General features: G+C 35.3%; 1 pseudogene; it reads left to right on the top strand.

Moving 5' to 3' along the window:
- The first annotated feature begins 23197 nt into the window (after window positions 1–23197).
- Window positions 23198–25726, top strand: LOC124007762 (annotated as a pseudogene).
- The last annotated feature ends 508 nt before the right edge of the window (window positions 25727–26234 follow it).

Here is a 26234-nt window from a genome sequence, read left to right as displayed (position 1 = left end):
CTAGTATATTTTGTCTCTCTGAGTTCTAGTTCTAGTATATTATGTGTCTCTGAGTTCTAGTTCTAGTATCTTATGTCTCTTTGAGTTCTAGTTCTAGTATCTTATGTCTCTCTGAGTTCTAGAATCTTATGTCTCTCTGAGTTCTAGTTTTAGTATCTTATGTCTCTTTGAGTTCTAGTTCTAGTATATTATGTCTCTCTGAGTTCTAGTTTTAGTATCTTATGTCTCTTTGAGTTCTAGTTCTAGTATATTATGTCTCTCTGAGTTCTAGTATATTTTGTCTCTCTGAGTTCTAGTTCTAGTATATTATGTCTCTCTGAGTTCTAGTTCTAGTATCTTATGTCTCTCTGTGTTCTAGTTCTAGAATATTATGTCTCTCTGAGTTCTAGTTCTAGTATCTTATGTCTCTTTGAGTTCTAGTTCTAGTATCTTATGTCTCTCGGAGTTCTAGTTCTAGTATATTATGTCTCTCTGAGTTCTAGTTCTAGTATATTATATCTCTCTGAGTTCTAGTTCTAGTATATTATGTCTCTCTGAGTCCTAGTTCTAGTATATTATGTATCTCTGAGTCCTAGTTCTAGTATCTTATGTCTCTCTGAGTTCTAGTTCTAGTATATTATGTATCTCTGAGTCCTAGTTCTAGTATATTATGTCTCTCTGAGTCCTAGTTCTAGTATATTATGTCTCTCTGAGTTCTAGTTCTAGTATATTATGTATCTCTGAGTCCTAGTTCTAGTATCTTATGTCTCTCTGAGTTCTAGTTCTAGTATATTATGTATCTCTGAGTCCTAGTTCTAGTATCTTATGTCTCTCTGAGTTCTAGTTCTAGTATATTATGTATCTCTGAGTCCTAGTTCTAGTATATTATGTATCTCTGAGTTCTAGTTCTAGTATATTATGTCTCTCTGAGTTCTAGTTCTAGTATATTATGTATCTCTGAGTTCTAGTTCTAGTATATTATGTATCTCTGAGTCCTAGTTCTAGTATATTATGTATCTCTGAGTCCTAGTTCTAGTATATTATGTATCTCTGAGTTCTAGTTCTAGTATATTATGTATCTCTGAGTCCTAGTTCTAGTATATTATGTATCTCTGAGTTCTAGTTCTAGTATATTATGTATCTCTGAGTCCTAGTTCTAGTATATTATGTATCTCTGAGTTCTAGTTCTAGTATATTATGTATCTCTGAGTCCTAGTTCTAGTATATTATGTATCTCTGAGTTCTAGTTCTAGTATATTATGTCTCTCTGAGTTCTAGTTCTAGTATATTATGTATCTCTGAGTTCTAGTTCTAGTATATTATGTATCTCTGAGTTCTAGTTCTAGTATATTATGTATCTCTGAGTTCTAGTTCTAGTATATTATGTATCTCTGAGTTCTAGTTCTAGTATATTATGTATCTCTGAGTTCTAGTTCTAGTATATTATGTATCTCTGAGTTCTAGTTCTAGTATATTATGTATCTCTGAGTTCTAGTTCTAGTATATTATGTCTCTCTGAGTTCTAGTTCTAGTATATTATGTATCTCTGAGTCCTAGTTCTAGTATCTTATGTATCTCTGACTTCTAGTTCTAGTATATTATGTCTCTCTGAGTTCTAGTATATTATGTCTCTCTGAGTTCTAGTTCTAGTATCTTATGTCTCTTTGAGTTCTAGTTCTAGTATCTTATGTCTCTCGGAGTTCTAGTTCTAGTATATTATGTCTCTCTGAGTCCTAGTTCTAGTATATTATGTCTCTCTGAGTTCTAGTATATTTTGTCTCTCTGAGTTCTAGTTCTAGTATATTATGTCTCTCTGAGTTCTAGTTCTAGTATCTTATGTCTCTCTGTGTTCTAGTTCTAGAATATTATGTCTCTCTGAGTTCTAGTTCTAGTATCTTATGTCTCTTTGAGTTCTAGTTCTAGTATCTTATGTCTCTCGGAGTTCTAGTTCTAGTATATTATGTCTCTTTGAGTTCTAGTTCTAGTATATTATGTCTCTCTGAGTTCTAGTTCTAGTATCTTATGTCTCTCTGCGTTCTAGTTCTAGTATCTTATGTCTCTCTGAGTTCTAGTTCTAGTATCTTATGTCTCTCTGAGTTCTAGTTCTAGTATCTTATGTCACTCTGCGTTCTAGTTCTGGTATCTTATATCTCTCTGAGTTATAGTATATTATGTCTCTCTGAGTTCTAGTATATTTTGTCTCTCTGAGTTCTAGTTCTAGTATCTTATGTCTCTCTGTGTACTAGTTCTAGTATATTATGTCTCTCTGAGTTCTAGTTCTAGTATATTATGTCTCTCTGAGTTCTAGTTCTAGTATCTTATGTCACTCTGTGTTCTAGTTCTGGTATCTTATATCTCTCTGAGTTATAGTATATTTTGTCTCTCTGAGTTCTAGTTCTAGTATCTTATGTCTCTCTGTGTACTAGTTCTAGTATATTATGTCTCTCTGAGTTCTAGTTCTAGTATCTTATGTATCTCTGAGTTCTAGTTCTAGTATTTTATGTCACTCTGAGTTCTAGTTCTAGTATCTTATATCCCTCTGAGTTCTAGTTCTAGTATCTTATGTCTCTCTGCGTTCTAGTTCTAGTATATTATATCTCTCTGAGTTCTAGTTCTAGTATCTTATGTCTCTCTGAGTTCTAGTTCTAGTATATTATATCACTCTGAGTTCTAGTTCTAGTATATTATATCTCTCTGAGTTCTAGTTCTAGTATCTTATGTCTCTCTGAGTTCTAGTTCTAGTATCTTATGTCTCTTTGAGTTCTAGTTTTAGTATCTTATGTCTCTTTGAGTTCTAGTTCTAGTATATTATGTCTTTCTGAGTTCTAGAATCTTATGTCTCTCTGAGTTCTAGTATATTTTGTCTCTCTGAGTTCAAGTTCTAGTATCTTATGTCTCTCTGAGTTCTAGTTCTAGTATCTTATGTCTCTCTGTGTTCTAGTTCTAGAATATTATGTCTCTCTGAGTTCTAGAATCTTATGTCTCTCTGAGTTCTAGTATATTTTGTCTCTCTGAGTTCTAGTTCTAGTATCTTATGTCTCTCTGAGTTCTAGTTTTAGTATCTTATGTCTCTTTGAGTTCTAGTTCTAGTATATTATGTCTCTCTGAGTTCTAGTATATTTTGTCTCTCTGAGTTCTAGTTCTAGTATCTTATGTCTCTCTGAGTTCTAGTTCTAGTATATTATATCTCTCTGAGTTCTAGTTCTAGTATCTTATGTCTCTCTGAGTTCTAGTTTTAGTATCTTATGTCTCTTTGAGTTCTAGTTCTAGTATATTATGTCTCTCTGAGTTCTAGTATATTTTGTCTCTCTGAGTTCTAGTTCTAGTATCTTATGTCTCTCTGAGTTCTAGTTCTAGTATATTATATCTCTCTGAGTTCTAGTTCTAGTATCTTATGTCTCTCTGAGTTCTAGTTTTAGTATCTTATGTCTCTTTGAGTTCTAGTTCTAGTATATTATGTCTCTCTGAGTTCTAGTATATTTTGTCTCTCTGAGTTCTAGTTCTAGTATCTTATGTCTCTCTGAGTTCTAGTTCTAGTATCTTATGTCTCTCTGTGTTCTAGTTCTAGTATATTATATCTCTCTGAGTTCTAGTTCTAGTATCTTATGTCTCTCTGAGTTCTAGTTTTAGTATCTTATGTCTCTCTGAGTTCTAGTTCTAGTATATTATGTCTCTCTGAGTTCTAGAATCTTATGTCTCTCTGAGTTCTAGTATATTTTGTCTCTCTGAGTTCTAGTTCTAGTATCTTATGTCTCTCTGAGTTCTAGTTCTAGTATCTTATGTCTCTCTGTGTTCTAGTTCTAGAATATTATGTCTCTCTGAGTTCTAGTTCTAGTATCTTATGTCTCTTTGAGTTCTAGTTCTAGTATATTATGTCTCTCTGAGTTCTAGAATCTTATGTCTCTCTGAGTTCTAGTTTTAGTATCTTATGTCTCTTTGAGTTCTAGTTCTAGTATATTATGTCTCTCTGAGTTCTAGAATCTTATGTCTCTCTGAGTTCTAGTTTTAGTATCTTATGTCTCTTTGAGTTCTAGTTTTAGTATCTTATGTCTCTCTGAGTTATAGTATATTATGTCTCTCTGAGTTCTAGAATCTTATGTCTCTCTGAGTTCTAGTATATTTTGTCTCTCTGAGTTCTAGTTCTAGTATATTATGTCTCTCTGAGTTCTAGTTCTAGTATCTTATGTCTCTTTGAGTTCTAGAATCTTATGTCTCTTTGAGTTCTAGAATCTTATGTCTCTCTGAGTTCTAGTATATTTTGTCTCTCTGAGTTCTAGTTCTAGTATATTATGTGTCTCTGAGTTCTAGTTCTAGTATCTTATGTCTCTTTGAGTTCTAGTTCTAGTATCTTATGTCTCTCTGAGTTCTAGAATCTTATGTCTCTCTGAGTTCTAGTTTTAGTATCTTATGTCTCTTTGAGTTCTAGTTCTAGTATATTATGTCTCTCTGAGTTCTAGTTTTAGTATCTTATGTCTCTTTGAGTTCTAGTTCTAGTATATTATGTCTCTCTGAGTTCTAGTATATTTTGTCTCTCTGAGTTCTAGTTCTAGTATATTATGTCTCTCTGAGTTCTAGTTCTAGTATCTTATGTCTCTCTGTGTTCTAGTTCTAGAATATTATGTCTCTCTGAGTTCTAGTTCTAGTATCTTATGTCTCTTTGAGTTCTAGTTCTAGTATCTTATGTCTCTCGGAGTTCTAGTTCTAGTATATTATGTCTCTCTGAGTTCTAGTTCTAGTATATTATATCTCTCTGAGTTCTAGTTCTAGTATATTATGTCTCTCTGAGTCCTAGTTCTAGTATATTATGTATCTCTGAGTCCTAGTTCTAGTATCTTATGTCTCTCTGAGTTCTAGTTCTAGTATATTATGTATCTCTGAGTCCTAGTTCTAGTATATTATGTCTCTCTGAGTCCTAGTTCTAGTATATTATGTCTCTCTGAGTTCTAGTTCTAGTATATTATGTATCTCTGAGTCCTAGTTCTAGTATCTTATGTCTCTCTGAGTTCTAGTTCTAGTATATTATGTATCTCTGAGTCCTAGTTCTAGTATCTTATGTCTCTCTGAGTTCTAGTTCTAGTATATTATGTATCTCTGAGTCCTAGTTCTAGTATATTATGTATCTCTGAGTTCTAGTTCTAGTATATTATGTCTCTCTGAGTTCTAGTTCTAGTATATTATGTATCTCTGAGTTCTAGTTCTAGTATATTATGTATCTCTGAGTCCTAGTTCTAGTATATTATGTATCTCTGAGTCCTAGTTCTAGTATATTATGTATCTCTGAGTTCTAGTTCTAGTATATTATGTATCTCTGAGTCCTAGTTCTAGTATATTATGTATCTCTGAGTTCTAGTTCTAGTATATTATGTATCTCTGAGTCCTAGTTCTAGTATATTATGTATCTCTGAGTTCTAGTTCTAGTATATTATGTATCTCTGAGTCCTAGTTCTAGTATATTATGTATCTCTGAGTTCTAGTTCTAGTATATTATGTCTCTCTGAGTTCTAGTTCTAGTATATTATGTATCTCTGAGTTCTAGTTCTAGTATATTATGTATCTCTGAGTTCTAGTTCTAGTATATTATGTATCTCTGAGTTCTAGTTCTAGTATATTATGTATCTCTGAGTTCTAGTTCTAGTATATTATGTATCTCTGAGTTCTAGTTCTAGTATATTATGTATCTCTGAGTTCTAGTTCTAGTATATTATGTATCTCTGAGTTCTAGTTCTAGTATATTATGTCTCTCTGAGTTCTAGTTCTAGTATATTATGTATCTCTGAGTCCTAGTTCTAGTATCTTATGTATCTCTGACTTCTAGTTCTAGTATATTATGTCTCTCTGAGTTCTAGTATATTATGTCTCTCTGAGTTCTAGTTCTAGTATCTTATGTCTCTTTGAGTTCTAGTTCTAGTATATTTTGTCTCTCTGAGTTCTAGTTCTAGTATCTTATGTCTCTCGGAGTTCTAGTTCTAGTATATTATGTCTCTCTGAGTCCTAGTTCTAGTATATTATGTCTCTCTGAGTTCTAGTATATTTTGTCTCTCTGAGTTCTAGTTCTAGTATATTATGTCTCTCTGAGTTCTAGTTCTAGTATCTTATGTCTCTCTGTGTTCTAGTTCTAGAATATTATGTCTCTCTGAGTTCTAGTTCTAGTATCTTATGTCTCTTTGAGTTCTAGTTCTAGTATCTTATGTCTCTCGGAGTTCTAGTTCTAGTATATTATGTCTCTTTGAGTTCTAGTTCTAGTATATTATGTCTCTCTGAGTTCTAGTTCTAGTATCTTATGTCTCTCTGCGTTCTAGTTCTAGTATCTTATGTCTCTCTGAGTTCTAGTTCTAGTATCTTATGTCTCTCTGAGTTCTAGTTCTAGTATCTTATGTCACTCTGCGTTCTAGTTCTGGTATCTTATATCTCTCTGAGTTATAGTATATTATGTCTCTCTGAGTTCTAGTATATTTTGTCTCTCTGAGTTCTAGTTCTAGTATCTTATGTCTCTCTGTGTACTAGTTCTAGTATATTATGTCTCTCTGAGTTCTAGTTCTAGTATATTATGTCTCTCTGAGTTCTAGTTCTAGTATCTTATGTCACTCTGTGTTCTAGTTCTGGTATCTTATATCTCTCTGAGTTATAGTATATTTTGTCTCTCTGAGTTCTAGTTCTAGTATCTTATGTCTCTCTGTGTACTAGTTCTAGTATATTATGTCTCTCTGAGTTCTAGTTCTAGTATATTATGTCTCTCTGAGTTCTAGTTCTAGTATATTATGTCACTCTGAGTTCTAGTTCTAGTATATTATATCTCTCTGAGTTCTAGTTCTAGTATTTTATGTCACTCTGAGTTCTAGTTCTAGTATCTTATATCCCTCTGAGTTCTAGTTCTAGTATCTTATGTCTCTCTGCGTTCTAGTTCTAGTATATTATATCTCTCTGAGTTCTAGTTCTAGTATCTTATGTCTCTCTGAGTTCTAGTTCTAGTATATTATATCTCTCTGAGTTCTAGTTCTAGTATATTATATCTCTCTGAGTTCTAGTTCTAGTATCTTATGTCTCTCTGAGTTCTAGTTCTAGTATCTTATGTCTCTTTGAGTTCTAGTTTTAGTATCTTATGTCTCTTTGAGTTCTAGTTCTAGTATATTATGTCTTTCTGAGTTCTAGAATCTTATGTCTCTCTGAGTTCTAGTATATTTTGTCTCTCTGAGTTCAAGTTCTAGTATCTTATGTCTCTCTGAGTTCTAGTTCTAGTATCTTATGTCTCTCTGTGTTCTAGTTCTAGAATATTATGTCTCTCTGAGTTCTAGAATCTTATGTCTCTCTGAGTTCTAGTATATTTTGTCTCTCTGAGTTCTAGTTCTAGTATCTTATGTCTCTCTGAGTTCTAGTTTTAGTATCTTATGTCTCTTTGAGTTCTAGTTCTAGTATATTATGTCTCTCTGAGTTCTAGTATATTTTGTCTCTCTGAGTTCTAGTTCTAGTATCTTATGTCTCTCTGAGTTCTAGTTCTAGTATATTATATCTCTCTGAGTTCTAGTTCTAGTATCTTATGTCTCTCTGAGTTCTAGTTTTAGTATCTTATGTCTCTTTGAGTTCTAGTTCTAGTATATTATGTCTCTCTGAGTTCTAGTATATTTTGTCTCTCTGAGTTCTAGTTCTAGTATCTTATGTCTCTCTGAGTTCTAGTTCTAGTATATTATATCTCTCTGAGTTCTAGTTCTAGTATCTTATGTCTCTCTGAGTTCTAGTTTTAGTATCTTATGTCTCTTTGAGTTCTAGTTCTAGTATATTATGTCTCTCTGAGTTCTAGTATATTTTGTCTCTCTGAGTTCTAGTTCTAGTATCTTATGTCTCTCTGAGTTCTAGTTCTAGTATCTTATGTCTCTCTGTGTTCTAGTTCTAGTATATTATATCTCTCTGAGTTCTAGTTCTAGTATCTTATGTCTCTCTGAGTTCTAGTTTTAGTATCTTATGTCTCTCTGAGTTCTAGTTCTAGTATATTATGTCTCTCTGAGTTCTAGAATCTTATGTCTCTCTGAGTTCTAGTATATTTTGTCTCTCTGAGTTCTAGTTCTAGTATCTTATGTCTCTCTGAGTTCTAGTTCTAGTATCTTATGTCTCTCTGTGTTCTAGTTCTAGAATATTATGTCTCTCTGAGTTCTAGTTCTAGTATCTTATGTCTCTCTGAGTTCTAGTTCTAGTATATTATGTATCTCTGAGTCCTAGTTCTAGTATATTATGTATCTCTGAGTTCTAGTTCTAGTATATTATGTATCTCTGAGTTCTAGTTCTAGTATATTATGTATCTCTGAGTTCTAGTTCTAGTATATTATGTCTCTCTGAGTTCTAGTTCTAGTATATTATGTATCTCTGAGTCCTAGTTCTAGTATCTTATGTATCTCTGACTTCTAGTTCTAGTATATTATGTCTCTCTGAGTTCTAGTATATTATGTCTCTCTGAGTTCTAGTTCTAGTATCTTATGTCTCTTTGAGTTCTAGTTCTAGTATCTTATGTCTCTCGAGTTCTAGTTCTAGTATATTATGTCTCTCTGAGTCCTAGTTCTAGTATATTATGTCTCTCTGAGTTCTAGTATATTTTGTCTCTCTGAGTTCTAGTTCTAGTATATTATGTCTCTCTGAGTTCTAGTTCTAGTATCTTATGTCTCTCTGTGTTCTAGTTCTAGAATATTATGTCTCTCTGAGTTCTAGTTCTAGTATCTTATGTCTCTTTGAGTTCTAGTTCTAGTATCTTATGTCTCTCGGAGTTCTAGTTCTAGTATATTATGTCTCTTTGAGTTCTAGTTCTAGTATATTATGTCTCTCTGAGTTCTAGTTCTAGTATCTTATGTCTCTCTGCGTTCTAGTTCTAGTATCTTATGTCTCTCTGAGTTCTAGTTCTAGTATCTTATGTCTCTCTGAGTTCTAGTTCTAGTATCTTATGTCACTCTGCGTTCTAGTTCTGGTATCTTATATCTCTCTGAGTTATAGTATATTATGTCTCTCTGAGTTCTAGTATATTTTGTCTCTCTGAGTTCTAGTTCTAGTATCTTATGTCTCTCTGTGTACTAGTTCTAGTATATTATGTCTCTCTGAGTTCTAGTTCTAGTATATTATGTCTCTCTGAGTTCTAGTTCTAGTATCTTATGTCACTCTGTGTTCTAGTTCTGGTATCTTATATCTCTCTGAGTTATAGTATATTATGTCTCTCTGAGTTCTAGTATATTTTGTCTCTCTGAGTTCTAGTTCTAGTATCTTATGTCTCTCTGTGTACTAGTTCTAGTATATTATGTCTCTCTGAGTTCTAGTTCTAGTATATTATGTCTCTCTGAGTTCTAGTTCTAGTATATTATGTCACTCTGAGTTCTAGTTCTAGTATCTTATATCCCTCTGAGTTCTAGTTCTAGTATCTTATGTCTCTCTGCGTTCTAGTTCTAGTATATTATATCTCTCTGAGTTCTAGTTCTAGTATCTTATGTCTCTCTGAGTTCTAGTTCTAGTATATTATATCTCTCTGAGTTCTAGTTCTAGTATCTTATGTCTCTCTGAGTTCTAGTTCTAGTATATTATATCTCTCTGAGTTCTAGTTCTAGTATATTATATCTCTCTGAGTTCTAGTTCTAGTATCTTATGTCTCTCTGAGTTCTAGTTCTAGTATCTTATGTCTCTTTGAGTTCTAGTTTTAGTATCTTATGTCTCTTTGAGTTCTAGTTCTAGTATATTATGTCTTTCTGAGTTCTAGAATCTTATGTCTCTCTGAGTTCTAGTATATTTTGTCTCTCTGAGTTCAAGTTCTAGTATCTTATGTCTCTCTGAGTTCTAGTTCTAGTATCTTATGTCTCTCTGTGTTCTAGTTCTAGAATATTATGTCTCTCTGAGTTCTAGAATCTTATGTCTCTCTGAGTTCTAGTATATTTTGTCTCTCTGAGTTCTAGTTCTAGTATCTTATGTCTCTCTGAGTTCTAGTTTTAGTATCTTATGTCTCTTTGAGTTCTAGTTCTAGTATATTATGTCTCTCTGAGTTCTAGTATATTTTGTCTCTCTGAGTTCTAGTTCTAGTATCTTATGTCTCTCTGAGTTCTAGTTCTAGTATATTATGTCTCTTTGAGTTCTAGTTCTAGTATATTATGTCTCTCTGAGTTCTAGTATATTTTGTCTCTCTGAGTTCTAGTTCTAGTATCTTATGTCTCTCTGAGTTCTAGTTCTAGTATATTATATCTCTCTGAGTTCTAGTTCTAGTATCTTATGTCTCTCTGAGTTCTAGTTTTAGTATCTTATGTCTCTTTGAGTTCTAGTTCTAGTATATTATGTCTCTCTGAGTTCTAGTATATTTTGTCTCTCTGAGTTCTAGTTCTAGTATCTTATGTCTCTCTGAGTTCTAGTTCTAGTATCTTATGTCTCTCTGTGTTCTAGTTCTAGTATATTATATCTCTCTGAGTTCTAGTTCTAGTATCTTATGTCTCTCTGAGTTCTAGTTTTAGTATCTTATGTCTCTCTGAGTTCTAGTTCTAGTATATTATGTCTCTCTGAGTTCTAGAATCTTATGTCTCTCTGAGTTCTAGTATATTTTGTCTCTCTGAGTTCTAGTTCTAGTATCTTATGTCTCTCTGAGTTCTAGTTCTAGTATCTTATGTCTCTCTGTGTTCTAGTTCTAGAATATTATGTCTCTCTGAGTTCTAGTTCTAGTATCTTATGTCTCTTTGAGTTCTAGTTCTAGTATATTATGTCTCTCTGAGTTCTAGAATCTTATGTCTCTCTGAGTTCTAGTTTTAGTATCTTATGTCTCTTTGAGTTCTAGTTCTAGTATATTATGTCTCTCTGAGTTCTAGAATCTTATGTCTCTCTGAGTTCTAGTTTTAGTATCTTATGTCTCTTTGAGTTCTAGTTTTAGTATCTTATGTCTCTCTGAGTTATAGTATATTATGTCTCTCTGAGTTCTAGAATCTTATGTCTCTCTGAGTTCTAGTATATTTTGTCTCTCTGAGTTCTAGTTCTAGTATATTATGTCTCTCTGAGTTCTAGTTCTAGTATCTTATGTCTCTTTGAGTTCTAGAATCTTATGTCTCTTTGAGTTCTAGAATCTTATGTCTCTCTGAGTTCTAGTATATTTTGTCTCTCTGAGTTCTAGTTCTAGTATATTATGTCTCTCTGAGTTCTAGTTCTAGTATCTTATGTCTCTTTGAGTTCTAGTTCTAGTATCTTATGTCTCTCTGAGTTCTAGAATCTTATGTCTCTCTGAGTTCTAGTTTTAGTATCTTATGTCTCTTTGAGTTCTAGTTCTAGTATATTATGTCTCTCTGAGTTCTAGTTTTAGTATCTTATGTCTCTTTGAGTTCTAGTTCTAGTATATTATGTCTCTCTGAGTTCTAGTATATTTTGTCTCTCTGAGTTCTAGTTCTAGTATATTATGTCTCTCTGAGTTCTAGTTCTAGTATCTTATGTCTCTCTGTGTTCTAGTTCTAGAATATTATGTCTCTCTGAGTTCTAGTTCTAGTATCTTATGTCTCTTTGAGTTCTAGTTCTAGTATCTTATGTCTCTCGGAGTTCTAGTTCTAGTATATTATGTCTCTCTGAGTTCTAGTTCTAGTATATTATATCTCTCTGAGTTCTAGTTCTAGTATATTATGTCTCTCTGAGTCCTAGTTCTAGTATATTATGTATCTCTGAGTCCTAGTTCTAGTATATTATGTATCTCTGAGTTCTAGTTCTAGTATATTATGTATCTCTGAGTCCTAGTTCTAGTATATTATGTATCTCTGAGTCCTAGTTCTAGTATATTATGTATCTCTGAGTTCTAGTTCTAGTATATTATGTATCTCTGAGTCCTAGTTCTAGTATATTATGTATCTCTGAGTTCTAGTTCTAGTATATTATGTATCTCTGAGTCCTAGTTCTAGTATATTATGTATCTCTGAGTTCTAGTTCTAGTATATTATGTATCTCTGAGTCCTAGTTCTAGTATATTATGTATCTCTGAGTTCTAGTTCTAGTATATTATGTCTCTCTGAGTTCTAGTTCTAGTATATTATGTATCTCTGAGTTCTAGTTCTAGTATATTATGTATCTCTGAGTTCTAGTTCTAGTATATTATGTCTCTCTGAGTCCTAGTTCTAGTATATTATGTATCTCTGAGTTCTAGTTCTAGTATATTATGTATCTCTGAGTTCTAGTTCTAGTATATTATGTCTCTCTGAGTTCTAGTTCTAGTATATTATGTCTCTCTGAGTTCTAGTTCTAGTATATTATGTATCTCTGAGTTCTAGTTCTAGTATCTTATGTCTCTCTGAGTTCTAGTTCTAGTATATTATGTCTCTCTGAGTTCTAGTATCTTATGTCTCTCTGAGTTCTAGTTCTAGTATATTATGTCTCTCTGAGTTCTAGTTCTAGTATATTATGTCTCTCTGAGTCCTAGTTCTAGTATATTATGTATCTCTGAGTTCTAGTTCTAGTATATTATGTCTCTCTGAGTTCTAGTTCTAGTATATTATGTATCTCTGAGTCCTAGTTCTAGTATCTTATGTATCTCTGACTTCTAGTTCTAGTATATTATGTCTCTCTGAGTTCTAGTATATTATGTCTCTCTGAGTTCTAGTTCTAGTATCTTATGTCTCTTTGAGTCCTAGTTCTAGTATATTATGTCTCTCTGAGTTCTAGTTCTAGTATATTATGTCTCTCTGAGTTCTAGTTCTAGTATCTTATGTCTCTCTGTGTTCTAGTTCTAGAATATTATGTCTCTCTGAGTTCTAGTTCTAGTATCTTATGTCTCTTTGAGTTCTAGTTCTAGTATCTTATGTCTCTCGGAGTTCTAGTTCTAGTATATTATGTCTCTCTGAGTCCTAGTTCTAGTATATTATGTATCTCTGAGTTCTAGTTCTAGTATATTATGTCTCTCTGAGTTCTAGTTCTAGTATATTATGTCTCTCTGAGTTCTAGTTCTAGTATATTATGTATCTCTGAGTTCTAGTTCTAGTATCTTATGTCTCTCTGAGTTCTAGTTCTAGTATATTATGTCTCTCTGAGTTCTAGTATCTTATGTCTCTCTGAGTTCTAGTTCTAGTATATTATGTCTCTCTGAGTTCTAGTTCTAGTATATTATGTCTCTCTGAGTTCTAGTTCTAGTATATTATGTATCTCTGAGTTCTAGTTCTAGTATCTTATGTCTCTCTGAGTTCTAGTTCTAGTATATTATGTCTCTCTGAGTTCTAGTTCTAGTATATTATGTCTCTCTGAGTCCTAGTTCTAGTATATTATGTCTCTCTGAGTTCTAGTTCTAGTATATTATGTATCTCTGAGTTCTAGTTCTAGTATCTTATGTCTCTCTGAGTTCTAGTATATTATGTCTCTCTGAGTTCTAGTTTTAGTATCTTATGTCTCTTTGAGTTCTAGTTCTAGTATATTATGTCTCTCTGAGTTCTAGTATATTTTGTCTCTCTGAGTTCTAGTTCTAGTATCTTATGTCTCTCTGAGTTCTAGTTCTAGTATCTTATGTCTCTCTGTGTTCTAGTTCTAGTATATTATATCTCTCTGAGTTCTAGTTCTAGTATCTTATGTCTCTCTGAGTTCTAGTTTTAGTATCTTATGTCTCTTTGAGTTCTAGTTCTAGTATATTATGTCTCTCTGAGTTCTAGAATCTTATGTCTCTCTGAGTTCTAGTATATTTTGTCTCTCTGAGTTCTAGTTCTAGTATCTTATGTCTCTCTGAGTTCTAGTTCTAGTATCTTATGTCTCTCTGTGTTCTAGTTCTAGTATCTTATGTCTCTTTGAGTTCTAGTTCTAGTATATTATGTCTCTCTGAGTTCTAGAATCTTATGTCTCTCTGAGTTCTAGTTTTAGTATCTTATGTCTCTTTGAGTTCTAGTTCTAGTATATTATGTCTCTCTGAGTTCTAGAATCTTATGTCTCTCTGAGTTCTAGTTTTAGTATCTTATGTCTCTTTGAGTTCTAGTTTTAGTATCTTATGTCTCTATGAGTTATAGTATATTATGTCTCTCTGAGTTCTAGAATCTTATGTCTCTCTGAGTTCTAGTATATTTTGTCTCTCTGAGTTCTAGTTCTAGTATATTATGTCTCTCTGAGTTCTAGTTCTAGTATCTTATGTCTCTTTGAGTTCTAGAATCTTATGTCTCTTTGAGTTCTAGAATCTTATGTCTCTCTGAGTTCTAGTATATTTTGTCTCTCTGAGTTCTAGTTCTAGTATATTATGTCTCTCTGAGTTCTAGTTCTAGTATCTTATGTCTCTTTGAGTTCTAGTTCTAGTATCTTATGTCTCTCTGAGTTCTAGAATCTTATGTCTCTCTGAGTTCTAGTTTTAGTATCTTATGTCTCTTTGAGTTCTAGTTCTAGTATATTATGTCTCTCTGAGTTCTAGTTTTAGTATCTTATGTCTCTTTGAGTTCTAGTTCTAGTATATTATGTCTCTCTGAGTTCTAGTATATTTTGTCTCTCTGAGTTCTAGTTCTAGTATATTATGTCTCTCTGAGTTCTAGTTCTAGTATCTTATGTCTCTCTGTGTTCTAGTTCTAGAATATTATGTCTCTCTGAGTTCTAGTTCTAGTATCTTATGTCTCTTTGAGTTCTAGTTCTAGTATCTTATGTCTCTCGGAGTTCTAGTTCTAGTATATTATGTCTCTCTGAGTTCTAGTTCTAGTATCTTATGTCTCTCTGTGTTCTAGTTCTAGAATATTATGTCTCTCTGAGTTCTAGTTCTAGTATCTTATGTCTCTTTGAGTTCTAGTTCTAGTATCTTATGTCTCTCGGAGTTCTAGTTCTAGTATATTATGTCTCTCTGAGTCCTAGTTCTAGTATATTATGTCTCTCTGAGTTCTAGTTCTAGTATATTATGTCTCTCTGAGTCCTAGTTCTAGTATATTATGTATCTCTGAGTCCTAGTTCTAGTATATTATGTATCTCTGAGTTCTAGTTCTAGTATATTATGTATCTCTGAGTTCTAGTTCTAGTATATTATGTATCTCTGAGTTCTAGTTCTAGTATATTATGTATCTCTGAGTTCTAGTTCTAGTATATTATGTATCTCTGAGTTCTAGTTCTAGTATATTATGTATCTCTGAGTTCTAGTTCTAGTATATTATGTCTCTCTGAGTTCTAGTTCTAGTATATTATGTCTCTCTGAGTTCTAGTTCTAGTATATTATGTATCTCTGAGTTCTAGTTCTAGTATATTATGTATCTCTGAGTTCTAGTTCTAGTATATTATGTCTCTCTGAGTTCTAGTTCTAGTATATTATGTCTCTCTGAGTTCTAGTTCTAGTATATTATGTATCTCTGAGTTCTAGTTCTAGTATCTTATGTATCTCTGACTTCTAGTTCTAGTATATTATGTCTCTCTGAGTTCTAGTTCTAGTATATTATGTATCTCTGAGTTCTAGTTCTAGTATATTATGTCTCTCTGAGTTCTAGTTCTAGTATATTATGTATCTCTGACTTCTAGTTCTAGTATATTATGTATCTCTGAGTTCTAGTTCTAGTATATTATGTATCTCTGAGTCCTAGTTCTAGTATATTATGTCTCTCTGAGTTCTAGTTCTAGTATATTATGTATCTCTGAGTTCTAGTTCTAGTATCTTATGTCTCTCTGAGTTCTAGTTCTAGTATATTATGTCTCTCTGAGTTCTAGTTCTAGTATCTTATGTCTCTCTGAGTTCTAGTTCTAGTATATTATGTCTCTCTGAGTTCTAGTTCTAGTATATTATGTCTCTCTGAGTTCTAGTTCTAGTATATTATGTATCTCTGAGTTCTAGTTCTAGTATCTTATGTCTCTCTGAGTTCTAGTTCTAGTATATTATGTCTCTCTGAGTTCTAGTTCTAGTATATTATGTCTCTCTGAGTCCTAGTTCTAGTATATTATGTCTCTCTGAGTTCTAGTTCTAGTATATTATGTATCTCTGAGTTCTAGTTCTAGTATCTTATGTCTCTCTGAGTTCTAGTTCTAGTATATTTTGTCTCTCTGAGTTCTAGTTATAGTATATTTTGTCTCTCTGAGTTCTAGTATATTATGTCTCTCTAAGTTCTAGTATCTTATGTCTCTCTGAGTTCTAGTTATAGTATATTATGTCTCTCTGAGTTCTAATATATTATGTCTCTCTGAGTTCTAGTTATAGTATATTATGTCTCTCTGAGTTCTAGTATCCTATGTCTCTCTGAGTTATAGTATATTATGTCTCTCTGAGTTCTAGTATCTTATGTCTCTCTGAGTTCTAGTATATTATGTCTCTCTGAGTTATACTATATTATGTCTCTATGAGTTCTAGTTATAGTATATTATGTCTCTCTGAGTTATACTATATTATGTCTCTATGAGTTCTAGTTATAGTATATTATGTCTCTCTGAGTTCTAGTATCTTATGTCTCTCTGAGTTCTAGTATATTATGTCTCTCTGAGTTCTAGTATATTATGTCTCTATGAGTTATACTATATTATGTCTATGAGTTCTAGTTCTAGTATCTTATGTCTCTCTGAGTTATACTATATTATGTCTATGAGTTCTAGTTCTAGTATCTTATGTCTCTCTGAGTTCTAGTATATTATGTCTCTCTGAGTTCTAGTATCTTATGTCTCTCTGAGTTATACTATATTATGTCTATGAGTTCTAGTTCTAGTATATTATGTCTCTCTGAGTTCTAGTATATTATGTCTCTCTGAGTTATACTATATTATGTCTCTATGAGTTATATTATCTTATGTCTCTCTGAGTTCTAGTATCTTATGTCTCTCTGAGTTCTAGTATCTTATGTCTCTCTGAGTTCTAGTATCTTATGTCTCTCTGAGTTCTAGTATCTTATGTCTCTCTGAGTTCTAGTATCTTATGTCTCTCTGAGTTCTAGTATCTTATGTCTCTCTGAGTTCTAGTATATTATGTCTCTCTGAGGTCTAGTATCTTATGTCTCTCTGAGTTCTAGTATCTTATGTCTCTCTGAGTTCTAGTATCTTATGTCTCTCTGAGTTCTAGTATCTTATGTCTCTCTGAGTTCTAGTATCTTATGTCTCTCTGAGTTCTAGTATCTTATGTCTCTCTGAGTTCTAGTATCTTATGTCTCTCTGAGTTCTAGTATATTATGTCTCTCTGAGGTCTAGTATCTTATGTCTCTCTGAGTTCTAGTATCTTATGTCTCTCTGAGTTCTAGTATCTTATGTCTCTCTGAGTTCTAGTATCTTATGTCTCTCTGAGTTATACTATATTATGTCTCTATGAGTTATATTATCTTATGTCTCTCTGAGTTCTAGTATATTATGTCTCTCTGAGTTCTAGTATCTTATGTCTCTCTGAGTTCTAGTTCTAGTATATTATGTCTCTCTGAGTTCTAGTTCTAGTATCTTACGTCTCTCTGAGTTCTAGTTCTAGTATATTATGTCTCTCTGAGTTCTAGTTCTAGTATATTATGTCTCTCTGAGTTCTAGTTCTAGTATATTATGTATCTCTGAGTTCTAGTTCTAGTATCTTATGTCTCTCTGAGTTCTAGTTATAGTATATTATGTCTCTCTGAGTTCTAGTTCTAGTATATTATGTCTCTCTGAGTTCTAGTTCTAGTATATTATGTCTCTCTGAGTTCTAGTTCTAGTATCTTATGTCTCTCTGAGTTCTAGTATCTTATGTCTCTCTGAGTTCTAGTTCTAGTATATTATGTATCTCTGAGTTCTAGTTCTAGTATCTTATGTCTCTCTGAGTTCTAGTTATAGTATATTTTGTCTCTCTGAGTTCTAGTTATAGTATATTTTGTCTCTCTGAGTTCTAGTATATTATGTCTCTCTAAGTTCTAGTATCTTATGTCTCTCTGAGTTCTAATATATTATGTCTCTCTGAGTTCTAGTTATAGTATATTATGTCTCTCTGAGTTCTAGTATCCTATGTCTCTCTGAGTTATAGTATATTATGTCTCTCTGAGTTATACTATATTATGTCTCTATGAGTTCTAGTTATAGTATATTATGTCTCTCTGAGTTCTAATATATTATGTCTCTCTGAGTTCTAGTTATAGTATATTATGTCTCTCTGAGTTCTAGTATCCTATGTCTCTCTGAGTTATAGTATATTATGTCTCTCTGAGTTATACTATATTATGTCTCTATGAGTTCTAGTTATAGTATATTATGTCTCTCTGAGTTATACTATATTATGTCTCTATGAGTTTTAGTTATAGTATATTATGTCTCTCTGAGTTCTAGTATCTTATGTCTCTCTGAGTTCTAGTATATTATGTCTCTCTGAGTTCTAGTATATTATGTCTCTATGAGTTATACTATATTATGTCTATGAGTTCTAGTTCTAGTATCTTATGTCTCTCTGAGTTATACTATATTATGTCTATGAGTTCTAGTTCTAGTATCTTATGTCTCTCTGAGTTCTAGTATATTATGTCTCTCTGAGTTCTAGTATCTTATGTCTCTCTGAGTTATACTATATTATGTCTATGAGTTCTAGTTCTAGTATATTATGTCTCTCTGAGTTCTAGTATATTATGTCTCTCTGAGTTATACTATATTATGTCTCTATGAGTTATATTATCTTATGTCTCTCTGAGTTCTAGTATCTTATGTCTCTCTGAGTTCTAGTATCTTATGTCTCTCTGAGTTCTAGTATCTTATGTCTCTCTGAGTTCTAGTATCTTATGTCTCTCTGAGTTCTAGTATCTTATGTCTCTCTGAGTTCTAGTATCTTATGTCTCTCTGAGTTCTAGTATCTTATGTCTCTCTGAGGTCTAGTATCTTATGTCTCTCTGAGTTCTAGTATCTTATGTCTCTCTGAGTTCTAGTATATTATGTCTCTCTGAGGTCTAGTATCTTATGTCTCTCTGAGTTCTAGTATCTTATGTCTCTCTGAGTTCTAGTATCTTATGTCTCTCTGAGTTCTAGTATCTTATGTCTCTCTGAGTTCTAGTATCTTATGTCTCTCTGAGTTCTAGTATCTTATGTCTCTCTGAGTTCTAGTATCTTATGTCTCTCTGAGTTCTAGTATCTTATGTCTCTCTGAGTTCTAGTATATTATGTCTCTCTGAGGTCTAGTATCTTATGTCTCTCTGAGTTCTAGTATCTTATGTCTCTCTGAGTTCTAGTATCTTATGTCTCTCTGAGTTCTAGTATCTTATGTCTCTCTGAGTTATACTATATTATGTCTCTATGAGTTATATTATCTTATGTCTCTCTGAGTTCTAGTATATTATGTCTCTCTGAGTTCTAGTATATTATGTCTCTCTGAGTTATACTATATTATGTCTCTATGAGTTATATTATCTTATGTCTCTCTGAGTTCTAGTATATTATGTCTCTCTGAGTTCTAGTATATTATGTCTCTCTGAGTTCTAGTATATTATGTCTCTCTGAGTTCTAGTATATTATGTCTCTATGAGTTATATTATCTTATGTCTCTCTGAGTTATACTATATTATGTCTCTATGAGTTATATTATCTTATGTCTCTCTGAGTTATACTATATTATGTCTCTATGAGTTATATTATCTTATGTCTCTCTGAGTTCTAGTATATTATGTCTCTCTGAGTTCTAGTATATTATGTCTCTCTGAGTTCTAGTATATTATGTCTCTCTGAGTTCTAGTATATTATGTGGATCATAACATAAAAAAAGGTTTAGGAACTCCTGTTTTTAATCATTTGTCTCCCTCCTGGCTGTTTCCTGAGGGGGATTCTGATCAAAGGAAAAAGAGCATTGTAGCTCTGTATAAGAGGCTGGAGCTGCAGATTGCCATTGAGCTGCTGGATAACCAAGCAATGGTACACATCAGCACAGCCTCCTCACTTGTTTGCTTGCAGAATGTGCATGTTTCCATACCATAGGCCTCTTGTCTGTTTATTGATATACCAAATGTATTTATTACCCGTGTTTTGTTTACCTCAAGCCTTTCCATTAGGTGAGCAATGCAAAAAAATATTACACATTGATTTATTTATTACTTTTTGGGACTTTGAAAAGTGTTGCGTTAATGATCATTTTGTGTTGGTAGTTGTGGGAAATGTGGTAAAATCCATAACATCGGATCAATAAACATATAATAATAATAATAAAAAACATAATAATAATAATTAGAAAATAGATAATACAGATCCTAATCTAACATGTTCAGTTAGTGAGAGTGACTGGACACTTCTATAACATGCTCTATTTGCATCCAAAATACAGATTTGCAAAGGAGAAGTGCACTTTTTCATTTAAGATGAGCAATTCTAGAAGAATGAGGATGTTTATTGATAAATATTTCTCTCTCTCATATGTGGCCAAGTCCTCTCTACTCTCCAGAGAACAGTCCCCCTCCCCTGGGGTGGACTATATCGATGAGCAGGGTGGGCCTGGAGGTCGGCGTCTGGGGTAGGGTCATCAGTTCACCAGAGCCAGGAAAGCTCCAGACCCTGCCTCACTTCATAGGCTCTCTGAGAAGGATGACCCTGGTCTCAGGGACCAGGAGCCTGGTTAAGAGGTTGTGGGGACTCCTCCTCTGCTTCCACGTCCCAGGCTAGGTCCCAGAGCATCAGGACACCACGAGGGCAGCGACACAGAACCCCCTCCTAAGGCAGGCTTCCAGGGGCTCTCGCAGTCCACCCACCCCGTGAGAACCAAAGAACCGGAGGAGGAAGACTGGGGCAATGTGGGCCAGGAGAAGGAAGAGCAGGCCAGCTGACCAGGCAGGGTGTTGCAGTGTAGACATATCATGTTATAGTGCAGGATGAACATGCTCTCTGAACAGATCAGGGACCGTAGTAAGTCAGAAACTATGAACCTCTAACATATTCTCATTTATAAAACCACATTAAAACATCTCTAAATATATTTGTTTTTGTGTGTAATGGGTATGATAATATAAACAAATATTGGATATTTAAGATACACAGAGCCTTCAGAAAGGATTCACACCTCTTGACCTTTTCCACGTTTGTTTGTGTTACCGCCTGAATTTAAAATGGATTCAATTGAGATTTTGTGTTACTGTAATAACCAATATTGTCAAAGTGGAATTAGGTTTTTAGAAATGTTTTATTTGTCTTGAGTCAATAAGCATTCAACCCATTTTGTTGTGTCAAGCCTAATTAAGTTCTTGAGTAAATATTTGCTTAACAAGTCACATAATAAGTTGCATGGACTCACTCTGTGTGCAATAATAGTGTTTAACATGAATGACTACCTCACCTCTGTACCCCACACATACAATTAGCTGTAATGTCTCTCAGTCGAGCAGTGAATTTCAAACACAGATTCAACCACAAAGGCCAATGAGGTTTCCCAAAGCATCACAAAGAAGAGCACCTTTTGGTAAATGGGTAAAAATATTTTAAAAAGCAGACATTCAATATCAGATCAAATCAAATGTTATTTGTCACCTGCACTGAATACAACAGGTGTAGAACTTAACGTGAAATGCTTACTTACAAGCTCCTGGTGAAGTTATTAACTACACTTTGGATGGTATATCAATACAGCCAGTCATTACAAAGATCCAGGAGTCCTTCCTAACTCAGTTGCCGGAGAGGAAGGAAACCGCTCAGAAGCCAATGGTGACTTTAAAACAGTTATAGAGTTTAATGGCTGTCACTACAAAGATCCAGGAGTCTTTCCTACCTCAGTTGCCATAGACGAAGGAAACCGCTCAGAGGCCAATGGTGACTTTAAAACTGTTACAGAGTTTAATGGCTGTCACTACAAAGATCCAGGAGTCTTTCCTACCTCAGTTGCCATAGACGAAGGAAACCGCTCAGAGGCCAATGGTGACTTTAAAACAGTTAGAGTTTAATGGCTGTGATAGGATACAACTGAGGATGGATCAACAATATTGTAGTTACTCCACAATAGTAACCTAATTGACAAAGTGAAAAGAAGGAAGCCTGTGTGTGCTGCTTTCCAACAGACACTGGGAGACAAATTCACCTTTCAGCAGGACAATAACCTTAAACACAAGGCCAAATATACACTGGAGTTGCTTACCAAGATGACATTGAATGTTCCTGTGTGGCCTATATACAGTTTTGACTTAAATCCTCTTGAAAAACTATGACATGACTTGAAAATGGATCTGTAGCAATAATCAACAACCCACTTGACAGAGCTTGAATACTTTTAAAATACAAAATATTGTACAATCCAGGTTTGCAAAGCTCTTAGATTCTTAACCTGAAAGACAGCTGTAATCACTGCCAAAGGTGATTCTATCATGTATTGACTCAAGAGTGTGAACACTTATGTTAATGAGATATTTCTGTAGTACATTTTCAATACATTTTCAATAATTTCTAAAAACATGTTACTTATGGGTTATTGTGTGTGAGAAAAAAAAACATTTAACCAATTTTGAATTCATGCTGTAACACAACAAAATGTGGAATTAATCAAGAGGTGTGAATACTTCCTATTCTGTTTTTCCTGTTTAGAAAAATAAACGCTTCATTAGACATCTGTTCATTTTGTTGAATTTTGGGGACAAAAGCAGTTATCCTCAGATAGAGGATTCCATCAGAGGTCTGAGTACCAGACGGTACACTACAACACACACACTTCTATTTTATGTGTGTAAAAACATTGCAACAGTATCCCTGGAAGAGTCACACGCATGACGACAGTGATTCTTTTTATACAATCTCACTCACGCACGCACGCACGCTCGCACGCACGCACGCACGCACGCACGCACGCACGCACGCACGCACGCACGCACGCACGCACGCACGCACGCACGCACGCACGCACGCACGCACGCACACACACACACACACACACACACACACACACACACACACACACACACACACACACACACACACACACACAGTCTCTCCACAACATCTGATTGGTGAGTGGGAGTTGCTGGGAATAGATGAAGCATAAATAACCAGCTCCTGTTTAGAAGCCTCCATGTCAAACACAATACTTCTGATTGGATGGTCATCGGACGGTTATATTTGCTTTGCCCCTGGACACACCCCTATGACAAAGTATTTGATATGATTTACTAATGGAAATCAAGGTGGATAGGTCTGCTACAGTACGTAGGATAGTATCTGGCTCCTTCCCTGTCCTGCTATTGGTGGGGACGAAGCCGATAGACAAATCTACATACTGGAGGACAGGCAAACATCCGAACAGAGAAACAGTGATGCATAAAGGCAGACGGACATACGGACAGACCGAACCACCCGACACACCGATAGACTGACAAATGATAGACTGACAAATCTTCACAATTCACTGACCGACTGAAGACAGATAGGCCTCACTAGTGTCATGTCTCCTGCTGAGAGGCTGAGTGTGCTCCTCTTCCTAGCTGGGTTCTTCGGGGGCTTGGGGGCCCTGTCCCTGATCCTCTCCTTTGGGACAGACTACTGGCTGCTGGCCTTGGAGACCTGTAGTCCTGGGGGGGCATCAGAGACCTGAGAGGCTGGGGCCCTCAGACCTGGGGAGGGGGAGATGGAGGATCAGGACACTGTGACATTCTTCCACCAGGGCTTCTTCTGGAGGTGCTCCTTCAGTGGGAGGAGACAGGAGAACATGGTGTGGCACTTCTGGATCAGTAAGTATGTGAGTTTTCCCCCACCCATTTATGAAATAGAAATACTGTAGCAGACAATACATTCATTGATGAATGACAAGAATGACCGGAACTGTAGTATAATAAACAAAGAAAATACAACATACATTTTCTTCCAAAGCCAATCAACCACACCAAAAGGTCTGTGTGCCTGCCTACCTCCTCCTAATTTATGCTTCTGATCAAAGCACGGATTACCAGGCACCTGGCACTGCAGTCTACAGGGCCTTCTGGAGCATCTTCCTTCTAGTGGGCATGGTCACTGTTATGATTGGTGGGTTTGTCATCATCTGTGCCTCTCCATTGGCCAGCCACAGGCTCTACAAAGTAGGCGGGGCACTCTTGCTCACTGGAGGTGAGTTATCGGTTGTGTTCCTCTGCTCAGACATTGCTGACGCATGCCAAATCTTACAATGCCTGGATAGGTACTTTTACATATCAGCTAACCACATCATATGTTATAGAAATCTGATGCCAGACAGCATAGTCAATGATGTAGCGTGCAACCATGGGTTGATGCATGCATCGTCTGATCAGAGCAGGGGATCAAGACCATCATGAGTTACTAGCCATGGTTGGGTCCTCTGAACTTTAGATGAAGCTCAAAGTTCAATGTGGAACAGTGACGATTTTAGCATCTTTTTTATGCATGCCAGAAAACAACTTAACACTAAACAATACATTAATTACACTATAACTGTGACAAATGGTGCCCACACAGGGTGCCTACATAAAGCTGTCCCTACAGCAGTCCCAAGAATGTTCGATGAGCACCTGTACATTTTATCTATCATTTCTCTTCATTATTTCTTCTCATATGACAAGGATTTAAAAACATTTGCCAGTAGATTTTTGACTTGGTTCATGATGATGACTGCTAGCTTGCTAGCTAAGATTGAGAAAGTATGATGTTGACATGATCAGTCCAATCAAAGCTGCTGTAGATATAACGTGATTTGACGTCAATTTATCTGTGGCCAATGACCTTGATCCTTCTTGGATGGGCACTTCTAATGTAACTCTATGGCAGCACACAGGGGGCGTGAATTTTTTAGCTCTACCCTTAGATTTGCGGTGACGTAGTGTCCCCACGAGTGACAGAACACTGAGCCAATCACGGCGCAAGTAGAGAACATTACCAAACCCTAGGCTCCGTATTTTCCGCTGGCTGCCCCACCACCACAGAAAGCACTGAGTTAGGCTGAAACACCTGCATTTTGGAGCTGCCTTACTCAAGAAAGCAAAAAAATGGACCAAGCTTTATTAACATTGTTATATATATTTTTTACATTGTTTGCAAACTGATATGTGACATGTATTAATGCCAAAATAACATGCAAACAGGCAACCCCACCTGCCCTGAATGACGGGCTGCCACTAACCAGGAGACGCATTTATGTTCTATGAACTTTTATTGAGTTTAAATGTTTCCCTCTTCCTCCCCCTCTCTCTCCCCCTCTCCCTCTCCTCTCTCCCTCTCCTCTCTCCCTCTCCCTCTCCTCTCCCCCTCTCCCTCTCCTCTCTCCCTCTCCTCTCTCCCTCTCCTCTCTCTCTCCCCCTCTCCCTCTCCTCTCTCCCTCTCCTCTCTCCCTCTCCTCTCTCTCTCTCCCCTCTCCCTCTCCTCTCTCCCTCTCCTCTCTCCCTCTCCTCTCTCTCTCTCTCTCTCCCTCTCCTCTCTCCCTCTCCTCTCTCCCTCTCTCTCTCTCCCCTCTCTCTCCCCCTCTCCCTCTCCTCTCTCCCTCTCCCCTCTCCCTCTCCTCTCTCCAGGTCTATGTCTCCTGGTTGTAATAATGATGTATGTAGTCTGGACCCAGGTACTGGACACTCTGGAGGACTACGCTGCCCAGCAACAACACTCCTCTCAGTGTCCAACAGTCTACCACCTCAGCGTCCAATACGGCCTCTCCTTCCTGTTTGCTCCCGTCTCCGTCTTCTTCTTCCTGCTGGCAGCACTGCTCTTCATCCTGATTGGACGAACAGTGCGGAGGTGCCATCACAAAGTGCCAACGTAGTGACTGAGGGGGGAAACAGCCAGAGAGGAAGTGGGGAATGAACAGTGACTCCAGTGCCATAAAGGCCCAGACCTCCATGTTCAGTCTATAACAAGAGCCAGTAGTGACTGACACCATGGTCAAGTCTTTGGCTCTCACAGAGTAATACAGATGGACCATATTAAATACATTTGGAATAATCAACTGTGATTAGCTTTGAATAAAAAGGCTACAGTCTCATTGGGAGTTAAATTTAATTCCACTGATTTTTTTTGCAACCAGTTCTGGACTCTATCAGGCAGTCCAGTCATGGAGGGTAATGAATTAGATTGTCATTATCTATTGGGATAATCATGACAGACGGGACAGCGGGTTCCTAATCAACTGCAACACATCTGAATGGAAATGCAGCTGGGTTCCACGACCACCACTAGAGAGCAGTGCTGCTTTAACAGTAGTAAAAGTAGGAAAAATACAACACCGTTTACACTCCTAACCCAAATACTTCAAGCCATCTCAGAGAGCTTCTATAGTTTCGATGGGAACAGACGTATCCCAGCCAACGTGAAGTTGCATCATTCATATTTCATTACAGCAGAGAGATTAAAAAGTTGAAAGAGGAAATGGTGAGATAATTTATTCAATTGCCTTTTTTTGGGACCAAACAAAAGATAATAAATGTTCAGTTTTTTTCCGTCTTCTGTACAGTACGGTTAACTCCATATTAAAGTAACTGATACAG

The sequence above is a fragment of the Oncorhynchus gorbuscha genome, linkage group LG21 (genome assembly GCF_021184085.1).
Source record: "Oncorhynchus gorbuscha isolate QuinsamMale2020 ecotype Even-year linkage group LG21, OgorEven_v1.0, whole genome shotgun sequence".
In the NCBI taxonomy this organism is placed as follows: Eukaryota; Metazoa; Chordata; class Actinopteri; order Salmoniformes; family Salmonidae; genus Oncorhynchus; species Oncorhynchus gorbuscha.
The sequence above is the reverse complement of the archived record's forward strand: the minus strand, read 5'-3'. Positions and strand labels throughout refer to the sequence as shown.